Genomic DNA, 8,704 nt, shown 5'->3' with positions numbered 1-8,704 from the left:
TTTATTTTTATTTTGAGAATGAAAATTGTGTTTGATAACACAACAAATAATATAATAAAAATAATTTATATTAAACATAATTTTTTTTTGGATCATCACTTTCCTTTCCATATGGTGTGGTAGTGGTGGCGGTGGCGGTGTGGTGGTAATGGTGGTGGCGGCAGCAGTGGTGGTGGCAATGATAGTGGCATAGTGGTGGTGGTAATAGTGACGATGGTTGCGGTGGTGGTGGCGATGAGGTGGTGGTAATGACAGTGGTTGCGGCGATGGTAGTAGTGGTTTGTGGTGGTGGCGTGGCGGTGACGTGATGACGATGTGGTGGTGGTAATGACAGTGATTGCGACAATAATAGTGGTGGTGGTGACGGCAGTGGCTGCGGCGATGGTGGTGACATAGTGGTGGCGATGATGGTCGTGGTGGTGATGGTCGTGGGTGCGACGATGGTGGTGGTAGTGACGGCAGTGGCTGCGGCGATGGTGGTGGCATAGTGATGGTGGTGGTGGTGGTGGCAGTGGCTGCGACGATAGTGGTGGTGGTTGCTGGTGGCGATAGTGATGACATGGAGGCGGTGGTGATGGAAGTGGCTGCGGTGGTGGTGATGGCAGTGGCTGCGGTGGTGGTTGGTGACGGTGGTGGAAGAGGTGGTAGCGATGGCGATGGTGGTGGCGACAGTAGTGGCTGTGATAATGGTGGTGGTGGTTGGAGACGGTGGCGGCGACGGTAGTGGTGGTGGAAGTTGTGGCGGCGGCGATGGTGGTGGTGGTGGCAGTGGTCATGTCGGGATGATGATGATGAGAGCGGTAGAGTGATTGAGAGAAATAAGTGTTTCTCATTTTGTACCCGGGAACAAAAAAGCAGAATTTTTTTGATTTTTTTCTGTTCCCTAACACAAAAATTAAATGGGTTCATCCCGGGAACAAAAAAATAAACCGGTTTTACAAAACGAGTTTTCTATCCATTTATGTTCCCGGGAACAAAAAAAAAATTGATTCTAGAAAGGTTGTCATGCACACCCTTAAAAGAAAGCAGAATTTAAAAAAAAAAATACGATTATTTGCTTCAAAAAAAATAAACATATATCAAAAGTTAAATAATGTTTTGAAATTTTTATTTCATCCAAACCCCACTACAATTACTACACTCCACTACCACCATTATCCCATCCCATCTTCAACCCATAAAAAACGAGGTAGGAGTAGGACGAGTTACCATTGGGGAGTGGGTAAAAAATTATCAACCCATCCAATTTTAAGGTTGGTTGAGGTGTGAACTCGTAAAACAAATATATTAAAAAATAAATATAAATAAATGGGTTCGTTTTTTCTTCAGTCAATGTAGATAAATTATCTACATTGACCCCAAAATAATATCGTTTTGGGACGAAAATCAATATATTTTTGTAATTATAATTTATTTCAGGGTTATAACAGTCTTTATCATTATAATTTTTTAATTTTTTAACCCAGAATAACCCCTCTTTATGAGAGAATGTAGATAAGTGTTTAGTGTTATAATAGTCTTACCACTTGTTTGGCTTCTTTCACCCTTATAGCCTTCAAATTTGTCTCATGTGGTAAGATTCAAACCCATCAAATTTCTGAGTCCTGAGCCCTCTCCCGCAATTCACTCATTGGTTTCTCTTGCCTCAAAGTGAGCTATTGTGCTTCAACTTCTCAAGGTTTCATAGCTTTTGGACAGAACAGTGTTTGCGCGCTAGGAGCTTCCTTCTCAGGTTAATTCACCTTGGAGCTTCAAACTAAGATTCCTAAGGCCTAGTTACTTGTCTCATGCTTTGCCATATCTGAATCCACACCCATGTGTACAAGACTTGAAGGAACGGGTGTTTTGTTTCTTGGCTTCTTTCACCCTTATAGCCTTCAAATTTGTCTCATGTGGTAATATTCAAACCTATCAAATTTCTGAGTCCTAAGCCCTATTCCGCAATTCACTCATTGGTTTCTCTTGCCTCAAAGTTAGCCCTCGTGCTTCAACTTCTCAAGGCTTCATAACTTTTGGACAGATCAGTGTTTGTGCGCTAGGAACTTCCTTCTCGGGTTAATCCACCTTGGAGCTTCAAACTAAGATTCCTAAGGCCTAGAGTCTTGTCTCATGCTTTGCCAGATCTGAATCCACGCCCATATGTACAAGACTTGAAGGAACGAGTGTTTGGTTTCTTGGCTTCTTTCACCCTTATAGCCTTCCAATTTGTCTCATGTGGTAAGATTCAAAACTATCAAATTTCTGAGTGCTAACCCCTCTTCCGCAATTCACTTATTGGTTTCTCTTGCCTCAAAGTGATCCCTTGTGCTTCAACTTCTCAAGGCTTCATATCTTTTGGACAGAACAGTGTTTGTGCGCTAGGAACTTCCTTCTCGGGTTAATCCACCTTGGAGCTTTAAACTAAGATTTCTAAGGCCTAGTTACTTGTCTCATGCTTTGCCAGATCTGAATCCATACCCATGTGTACAGGACTTGAAGGAACGAGTGTTTTGTTTCTTGGCTTCTTTCACCCTTATAGCCTTCAAATTTGATTTGTCTCATGTGGTAAGATTCAAACCTATCAAATTTCTGAGTCCAAAGCCCTCTTCCGCAATTCACTCTTTGGTTTCTCCTGACTCAAAGTTAGTCCTTGTGCTTCAACTTCTCAAGGCTTCATAGTATTTGGACAGAACAATATTTACGCACTAGGAACTTCCTTCTCGGGTTAATCCACCTTGGAGCTTCAAACTAAGATTCCTAAGGCCTAGTTACTTGTCTCATGCTTTGCCAGATCTGAATCCATACCCATGTGTACAAGACTTGAAGGAACACATGTTTTGTTTCTTGGCTTCTTTTACCCCTATAGCCTTCAAATTTGTCTCATGCGGTAAGATTCAAACCTATCAAATTTCTGAGTCCTAAGCCCTCTTCTGCAATTCACTTCTTGGTTTCTCTTGCCTCAAAGTGATCCATTGTGCTTCAACTTCTCAAGGCTTCATAGCTTTTGGACAGATCAGTGTTTGCGCGCTAGGAACTTCCTTCTCGGGTTAATCCACCTTGGAGCTTCAAACTAAGAGTCTGTTTGGATCCTCTTATTTTTAAACTAGAAGCTACTTATAAGCTAAAGCTAAAAATAAGAGCTTAAAAGAAGAAGCTAAAAGCTGTTTGGTAATTACATAAAAAATTTAGCTTAAAAATTACTTAAAAGCACATGTTTCAAGAAAATTATTTCTCTCTCTATCTTTATAACTCTTCATTTAAAAAAAAGCACACAATTCAAGAAAAACACATAAGAGCTTAAAAAAAAGCTCCTCCTGTGAGCTTTTAGTTTTCAGCTTTTTTCTTCATTATAAAAAAAAGAGCTTTTCATTATAAGAGCTTTTCTCAAAATCTGTTTGGCCTAGCTTATGCTTATAAGTAGCCTCTAGCTTAAAAATAAGAGGATCCAAACAGGCACTAAGATTCCTAAGGCCTAGTTACTTGTTTCATGCTTTGCCAGATCTGAATACATACCCATGTGTACAAGACTTGAAGGAACGAGTGTTTTGTTTCTTGGCTTCTTTCACCCTTATAGCCTTCAAATTTGTCTCATGTGGTAAGATTCAAATCTATCAAATTTCTGAGTCCTAAGCCCTCTTCCGCAATTCACTCATTGGTTTCTCTTGCCTCAAAGTGATCCCTTGTGCTTCAACTTCTCAAGGCTTCATAGCTTTTGGACAGATCAGTGTGTGCGCGCTAGGAACTTCCTTCTCGGGTTAATCCACTTTGGAGCTTCAAACTAAGATTCCTAAGGCCTAGTTACTTGTCTCATCTACTTATCTACATTCACTTAAAAACATTAAAGCCTAGATAAATACTAAAAATAAATAAATAATAAATATTTTAAAAATAAATAAGCATATCAGTTGTCATCTTTTTTTCTAATCTCTAACATGTAAATATTTTTGAAGTTTAAAAAAATCATCAACCAATAAAGTCAAAAGAATGATGTAAGCTAATAATTTCATTTAACATAATTATACAAATCATATCTTAAGATCAATTAATAATTTCAATGTCATTATATAACAAAATAATGACATCAAACGTGTAAATATTTGCAAATGAACACATCATTACATCCTATAACTAGAATTTCATAATCATCAATTTGATTTCTATAGATACTAGCATTTAAATCTAAAAACTAGCTTAAGTTTATTTCTTTTAGTGTCATATTAGAAGTGAATAAAAAATAACATTCTCAATAAAATAATAGCATTATGAACCTAAAAGAAAATAATATGTCTCACATAATACTCATTCACATAGACCAATCAAGCAACCCACCCCACCCCTAAGTCCCGTTGAACACACCCCACATATATGTGGGTTATTTGGGTTGGTAGATTAAAATATGCTGCTCAACCCATCCTGTTTTGGTAGGTTAGTAGGTTGACCTGTCGGGTTCAACCAAATTTACCAAGTTTATCACATATATTTTTTTTAATAATTTCATGCATAAAAAATGCTTATTATTTTTAACATTAAGATATTTTTTCTATTTAAGAGTAATTTTCATGTATTTCATCCAATGGGTATGATATTGTAACAACCAATTAAGTTTATTACAAATCTATTTCACCGTTAGATCGATTATATTGATCCAACGGTTATATTTATTTTTATCTTTGTATGGTTATGATTTTTCCTATTTAATGATATTTAATGTACAAACATTAAATATGGGAAATCATATCCATACGAATGTAAAAATAAATATCAAGTATTAAATATGAAAAATTAGAGCCATACAAAAATGTAAATAAATATAACCGTTGAATCAATATAATCAATCTAACGGTGAAATTAATCGGTAGTAATCCTAAACAGTTGTTACAATATCCTACCCCTCCATCCAAATGTGAAATAGTTTTAACTCTTAGAAGAAATCATTCTAAAATAAACAAATCATAAAAAGTCATTGTTTTAAAAGTCCATCGTTTAAAAATATTTATTATGAAATCCTTGTTTATTTTTAATATTAATTTTGATATCCTATATATTTAAACATTCGTATCCATCTTTTAATTTGTTTCACATTTTAATCGAGTCCTAAGTATAAAAATACATTGAATTGAATTTAAAACCTTTTTTTAGTAAATTAAATTGTTTATGACATTTTCTCTACAAATCTATATGGCTATTATCATCTCCGTCACGTGTTTTTGAATCTTCAATCTCATTATAAATTATAAAATATTTAAAATTTGATAAAATAAGGTGAAAAATAAAATTAAATAAAGTTCATTATAAACATTTATTGCTAAAAACAAATTTAAGATTAAATTTGAAAAATGTATTAAAAAATTAGAAAATTCTAAATATTTATGATTAAATTAATTTTGAAATAAATACTCATTAATTGAATATTTTGACGTGCATTACATATGTATACTATATAAGTAGCCTGATAGGATAATGCTAATTATCTTATCCAGTGTTTAAGACGAATAATATGAAAGTTACCTAAGTCTTACCATGGTGTGTGCACATGAGGGAGGAAACAATTTTTTTTTTCTACATGCAAAAAACATAAATCATTTATGTTCCTCATGTGTTCATGCCTAGGATCTACCTATTCAAGACATACACGGGGTTAAAGTTCGTACTTTTTCACTTGAAGACCCAAAGAGTATGGCGTCCTCTAATGATAGTCCACATGATTGCCTCTTGATTGTAATGAGAACTCTTTCTTCTTGAATCCTCCTCCTCCTTGGATGCTTGGTAGGCGATGCCAAGGTAGAGGCTTCAAGTGTTTGGGTTTTAATCTCCTCAAGACTATGATGCTGTCTTGAGGATGAGTGGGGCAACAATGGAGGAACAAGAGGATGGTGATAGGCGGCCTAGAACTATGGTTCTTCCTGGTTCTATTGGTTAGGCAAGATTTCCTTGAATTGAAACCTAGGCGTCTATTTATTGTTATCTTTTATTAGGATTATAATCCTAATTTGAATCATACTAAAAAGGCCCAAATCCATGAATATATTTTTATTCCTCTATTGTTTATTTTTCGAATTATGAAAGAGCTTGAATTTGAAATACAAGCCCAATGGATTATATCCATAATGTTTGAAATTCAAAATTGGATATAAAATCTTTCCATTTAGAATTCGCCTACCATCACAATCATATCCCCTTGATTGTTGCTTCAACTTTCTTATTTAAAATCGTAATTCAAATAATAGAATTGTTGTTAGGACCCTTATCCAATCATTATCAGATATAGATTTTGATAATTTAAAATTATCGTAATTCACTCAATCTCATGAATTTAAATTCAAATTTAAATCTCAAATTTAAATTCATTCTCGTCCTAGTTCGTAATTTGAATTTGAATTCAAATTCGAAATTTAAGACTTCAAAATTCAAATTTCAAATTCAAATTTTGAGTTGCGCAAAAACTCATTTTAGCTAAGTCAACTCTTTGATTTACTAAGAATCATGACCCAAAACTCTATTGAATCCTCAATGAGAACTCCTTCTCCTTGGATGCTTGCTAGGCGATGCCAAGGTGGAGGCTTTAAGGGGTGTTTGGTACAAGAGATTTTTTTTTATCAGGAACAAAAATTGGTCGGGAACATAGTGGGAAATTTTTGTTGTCTGGTAAGTGGTAAGTTAAGAAAATGTGTTTGGTAGGCTAAAACTTTTTCGGGAAAATTGAGTTAAATTTACTGATGTTATGTTTGGTTGATAGTAAAGAAATGACGGGAATATTAACAAAGTCACGAAACTACCATCAATTTGAATATACAATTGAAGTTGTTCTGAATCTGGTAAAGGGCTACAAAATAAAGGATGTTTTGGTCAACAAAAATTGTAAACAATTTCCCTCAGCAAAGGTAGTTTTATTTACCATGTTCTGAATGGTAAAGTTTCTGTTGGTTTCTATGTAGAAAAAAACTTGATGGGCACAAAAGTTTCCAACTACTCTTTTAATTCTCCCCCTACCAAACATGGCTAACCTTTTCACCCTACCTCACTTTGACAGGCAAATTTTTTTTCCATCGTAACAAACACCCCCTAAGTGTTTGGGTTTTAATCTCCTCAAGACTATGATGCTTTCTTGAGGTTGAGGGGGCAACAATGGAGGAGCAAGAGGATGGTAATAGGCGGCCTAGAACTATGGTTCCTGCCTTCATGGTTCTATTGGTTAAGCGAAATTTCCTTGATTTGAAGAAGTGACCCAGGTGTCTATTTCTTATTATCTTTTATTGGGATTATAATCCTAATTTGAATCACACTAAAAAAGCCCAAATCCATGAATATATTTTTATTCTTCTCTTGTTTATTTTTCAAACTGTGAAGGAGCTTGAATTCGAAATACAAGCCCAATGGATTATATGCATAATGTTTGAAATTCAAAATTGGATATAAAATCTTTCAATTTTGAATTCGCCTATCATCACAATCATATCCCCTTGATTGTTGCTTCAACTTTCTTATTTAAGATTGTAATTCATGGAAATATATAAATTAACAAGTCATCGTAATGACTATATCACCCCTTTTTTATAAGTTAATGAAAAAATGTATAAATTCTTAATATATCGACAAATAGAAATATATAAATTAAAAAATATAATAAAATACAAAATAAAAACAATGAATATTGTTCAAAAATAAATAAGGAAGAAAATAAACATTAATACCTTAAGAATAAAGGAAATTAGTACCGGGGGGGGGGGGTGTTCATACGAAGGCAAATGAGATCATTTAAAAATAATTAAAATATAAAGTTACTATATGTATTTTTAAAATCGAAAAAATTATAAAATTCTTCTATTTTGCAAATCAATATTTAAGAATCTGATTATGCATGTGGAATGATAGAAACCTGATTTCACAACTATTATAGACCTGATATAAGAGCCCACATTCTAGACTCAAAAAGGATTAATAGCTAGCAGAAAAATTAAGAAAATATTCTTTAATTATACTATCATAGCGCGAGTGCGCGACAACAATAGATAAATAACTGAATTCCAATACTCTTAAGAGTCTCGTAAATCCACTCCTATCAGGTAATCCATCTATAAATAAATGGTTAAGCCAACTAAATACATACATTTCAGACCCCTTATCTCTTAGCTATCATTTGCACGAGTGATCTGCTGATCTATAGGGTATCTCCTCCATAAATGTCTGAGACAGGACATTCAAACCCAAAAGAAACATACCAATCATCAGACTGGGCACTTGATCCACATGATCGAACAACAACAATTTTAATATATTATTTTAAAATATAATATTAAATTAATAGTGTAAATCGTTACAAATATTTAAAATATTTATTTATCCAAAAACAAAAAAAATAAAAGGAATAAAAATATTTTTTTCAATACAAATCCAATGTATTCCTTAATGCAGGGAGAAACTCGGAGCTTTTTGAAAAATATTTGAGTGGATTTTTTGTTGTTGTATGTTAGTGGATTAATTTTAATTTTTAGAAAAAAAGTTTAGTTTTTTAAAAATAAATTAATAATTACGCAGGAATTAAGATAACATAGTCATATATATACACTTATGATACATATAATAATTGAGGATCTGAACAATGATAAAATTTATTAAACAATTAAAAAGCCCATTTTCAACATGAAAATTTTTGGGAAAAAATGACTTTATTTTATAAATAAATTTACATAAGTATAAGGTATTATAACCATACGAAAATACTTAA

The sequence above is a fragment of the Gastrolobium bilobum genome, unplaced genomic scaffold, assembly GCF_033153095.1.
Source record: "Gastrolobium bilobum isolate Gb01-03AN ecotype WA unplaced genomic scaffold, APGP_CSIRO_Gbil_v1 utg1885, whole genome shotgun sequence".
NCBI lineage: Eukaryota > Viridiplantae > Streptophyta > Magnoliopsida > Fabales > Fabaceae > Gastrolobium > Gastrolobium bilobum.
Note: the sequence above shows the minus strand (reverse complement) of the source record.